Raw genomic sequence first — 4806 nt, forward strand, 5'->3', positions numbered from 1 at the left:
TATTTTAAAATACATTTATCTTTTTAAAGAACTTTCACAGTGATGATCTCTCTAATTTCTCCCCCTAACTTGAAGAGAAACAGGGCAGGACTATTATTTTAATATTACAGAGATGCTTAGTAGTCTCCCCAAAGTATTCTGGCCAGAATAATTTGGAACCAGAACAAGATTCCAGGTCTTTTGAGTCTTATTCCAGTGTTCTTTTCATCATAGAATTGCTTCTCTGGCCATTTATAATATGGACAATGTAAAATTATTTGTTTGACAGAAATTTACAAATGTATAAATGTACATATGCATATATTTTATATGCACACATTTATCTATATAACTATTTTCATCCATCTTGTTCCATAATATATTCTAAGCAGTGTTTGCAATATTAATCTCAGATAAAATAGACTTCAAATGCAGGGATGTTTTGAGAGACAAAGAAGGCCACTACATACTAATAAAAGGGGCAATTCAGCAAGAAGAAATAACAATCGTAAATGTCTATGCACCTAATCAAGGTGCCACAAAATACATGAGAGAAACACTGGCAAAACTAAAGGAAGCAATTGATGTTTCCACAATTCGGGATTTTATTTGCACTTGTGTTTCCACAATAATTGTGGGAGACTTCAACACATCACTCTCTCCTATAGATAGATCAACCAAACAGAAGACCAATAAGGAAATTGAAAACCTAAACAATCTGATAAATGAATTAGATTTAACAGACATATACAGGACATTACATCCCAAATCACCAGGATGCACATACTTTTCTAGTGCTCACGGAACTTTCTCCAGAATAGATCATATGCTGGGACATAAAACAAGCCTCAATAAATTTAAAAAGATTGAAATTATTCAAAGCACATTCTCTGACCACAATGGAATACAATTAGAAGTCAATAACCATCAGAGACTTAGAAAATTCACAAATACCTGGAGGTTAAACAACACACTCCTAAACAATCAGTGGGTTAAAGAAGAAATAGCAAGAGAAATTGCTAAATATATAGAGACGAATGAAAATGAGAACACAACATACCAAAACCTATGGGATGCAGCAAAAGCAGTGCTAAGGGGGAAATTTATAGCACTAAACGCATATATTAAAAAGGAAGAAAGAGCCAAAATCAAAGGACTAATGGATCAACTGAAGAAGCTAGAAAATGAACAGCAAACCAATCCTAAACCAAGTACAAGAAAAGAAATAACAAGGATTAAAGCAGAAATAAATGACATAGAGAACAAAAAAACAATAGAGAGGATAAATATCACCAAAAGTTGGTTCTTTGAGAAGATCAACAAGATTGACAAGCCCCTAGCTAGACTGACAAATTCAAAAAGAGAGAAGACCCATATAAACAAAATAATGAATGAAAAAGGTGACATAACTGCAGATCCTGAAGAAATTAAAAAAATTATAAGAGGATACTATGAACAACTGTATGGCAACAAACTGGATAATGTAGAGGAAATGGACAATTTCCTGGAAACATATGAACAACCTAGACTGAGCAGAGAAGAAATAGAAGACCTCAACCAACCCATCACAAGCAAAGAGATCCAATCAGTCATCAAAAATCTTCCCACAAATAAATGCCCAGGGCCAGATGGCTTCACAGGGGAATTCTACCAAACTTTCCAGAAAGAACTGACACCAATCTTACTCAAACTCTTTCAAAACATTGAAGAAAATGGAACACTACCTAACTCATTTTATGAAGCTAACATCAATCTAATACCAAAACCAGGCAAAGATGCTACAAAAAAGTAAAACTACCGGCCAATCTCCCTAATGAATATAGATGCAAAAATCCTCAACAAAATACTTGCAAATCGAATCCAAAGACACATTAAAAAAATCATACACCATGACCAAGTGGGGTTCATTCCAGGCATGCAAGGATGGTTCAACATAAGAAAATCAATCAATGTATTACAACACATTAACAAGTCAAAAGGGAAAAATCAATTGATCATCTCAATAGATGCTGAAAAAGCATTTGACAAAATCCAACATCCGTTTTTGATAAAAACACTTCAAAAGGTAGGAATTGAAGGAAACTTCCTCAACATGATAAAGAGCATATATGAAAAACCCACAGCCAGCATAGTACTCAATGGTGAGAGACTGAAAGCCTTCCCCCTAAGATCAGGAACAAGACAAGGATGCCCGCTGTCACCACTGTTATTCAACATTGTGCTGGAAGTGCTAGCCAGGGCAATCCAGCAAGACAAAGAAATAAAAGGCATCCAAATTGGAAAAGAAGAAGTAAAACTGTCATTGTTTGCAGATGATATGATCTTATATCTAGAAAACCCTGAGAAATCAACGATACAGCTACTAGAGCTAATAAACAAATTTAGCAAAGTAGAGGGATACAAGGTTAATGCACATAAGTCAGTAATGTTTCTATATGCTAGAAATGAACAAACTGAAGAGACACTCAAGAAAAAGATACCATTTTCAATAGCAACTAAAAAAATCAAGTACCTAGGAATAAACTTAACCAAAGATGTAAAAGACCTATACAAAGAAAACTACATAACTCTACTAAAAGAAATAGAAGGGGACCTTAAAAGATGGAAAAATATTCCATGTTCATGGATAGGAAGACTAAATGTCATTAAGTGTCAATTCTACCCAAACTCATCTACAGATTCAATGCAATCCCAAGCAAAATTCCAACAACCTACTTTGCAGACTTGGAAAAGCTAATTATCAAATTTATTTGGAAAGGGAAGATGCCTCGAATTACTAAAGACACTCTAAAAAAGAAAAACGAAGTGGGAGGACTTACACTCCCTGACTTTGAAGCTTATTATAAAGCCACAGTTGCCAAAACAGCATGGTACTGGCACAAAGACAGACATATAGATCAATGGAATAGAATTGAGAATTCAGAGATAGACCCTCAGATCTATGGCTGACTGATCTTTGATAAGGCCCCCAAAGTCACTGAACTGAGTCATAATGGTCTTTTCAACAAATGGGGCTGGGAGAGTTGGATATCCATATCCAAAAGAATGAAAGAGGACCCCTACCTCACCCCCTACACAAAAATTAACTCAAAATGGACCAAAGATCTCAATATAAAAGAAAGTACCATAAAACTCCTAGAAGATAATGTAGGAAAACATCTTCAAGACCTTGTATTAGGTGGCCACTTCCTAGACTTTACACCCAAAGCACAAGCAACAAAAGAGAAAATAGATAAATGGGAACTCCTCAAGCTTAGAAGTTTCTGCACCTCAAAGGAATTTCTCAAAAAAGTAAAGAGGCAGCCAACTGAATGGGAAAAAATTTTTGGAAACCATGTATCTGACAAAAGACTGATATCTTGCATATATAAAGAAATCCTACAACTCAATGACAATAGTACAGTCGGCCCAATTATAAAATGGGCAAAAGATATGAAAAGACAGTGCTCTGAAGAGGAAATACAAATGGCCAAGAAACACATGAAAAAATGTTCAGCTTCACTAGCTATTAGAGAGATGCAAATTAAGACCACAATGAGATACCATCTAACACCGGTTAGAATGGCTGCCATTAAACAAACAGGAAACTACAAATGCTGGAGGGGATGTGGAGAAATTGGAACTCTTATTCATTGTTGGTGGGACTGTATAATGGTTCAGCCACTCTGGAAGTCAGTCTGGCAGTTCCTTAGAAAACTAGATATAGAGTTACCATTCGATCCAGCGATTGCACTTCTCGGTATATACCCGGAAGATCGGAAAGCAGTGACACGAACAGATATCTGCACGCCAATGTTCATAGCAGCATTATTCACAATTGCCAAGAGATGGAAACAACCCAAATGTCCTTCAACAGATGAGTGGATAAATAAAATGTGGTATATACACACGATGGAATACTACGCGGCAGTAAGAAGGAACGATCTCGTGAAACATATGACAACATGGATGAACCTTGAAGACATAATGCTGAGCGAAATAAGCCAGGCACAAAAAGAGAAATATTATATGCTACCACTAATGTGAACTTTGAAAAATGTAAAACAAATGGTTTATAATGTAGAATGTAGGGGAACTAGCAATAGAGAGCAATTAAGGAAGGGGGAACTATAATCCAAGAAGAACAGATAAGCTATTTAACGTTCTGGGGATGCCCAGGAATGACTATGGTCTGTTAATTTCTGATGGATATAGTAGGAATAAGTTCACAGAAATGTTGCTATATTAGGTAACTTTCTTGGGGTAAAGTAGGAACATGTTGGAAGTTAAGCAGTTATCTTAGGTTAGTTGTCTTTTTCTTACTCCCTTGTTATGGTCTCTTTGAAATGTTCTTTTATTGTATGTTTGTTTTCTTTTTAACTTTTTTTTATACAGTTGATTTAAAAAAGAAGGGAAAGTTAAAAAAAAAAAAAAAGAAAGAAAAACAAGGGAAAAAAAAAGATGTAGTGCCCCCTTGAGGAGCCTGTGGAGAATGCAGGGGTATTCGCCTACTCCACCTCCATGGTGGCTAACATGACCACAGACATAGGGGACTGGTGGTTTGATGGGTTTAGCCCTCTACCACAGGTTTTACCCTTGGGAAGACAGTTGCTACAAAGGAGAGGCTAGGCCTCCCTATGGTTGTGCCTAAGAGCCTCCTCCCGAATGCCTCTTTGTTGCTCAGATGTGGCCTTGTCTCTCTAGCTAAGCCAACTTGAAAGGTGAAATCACTGCCCTCCCCGCTACGTGGGATCAGACACCCAGGGGAGTGAATCTCCCTGGCAACGTGGAATATGACTCCCGGGGAGGAATGTAGACCTGGCATCGTGGGACGGAGAACATCTTCTT

The sequence above is a fragment of the Choloepus didactylus genome, chromosome 7, assembly GCF_015220235.1.
Source record: "Choloepus didactylus isolate mChoDid1 chromosome 7, mChoDid1.pri, whole genome shotgun sequence".
Classification (NCBI taxonomy): Eukaryota; Metazoa; Chordata; class Mammalia; order Pilosa; family Megalonychidae; genus Choloepus; species Choloepus didactylus.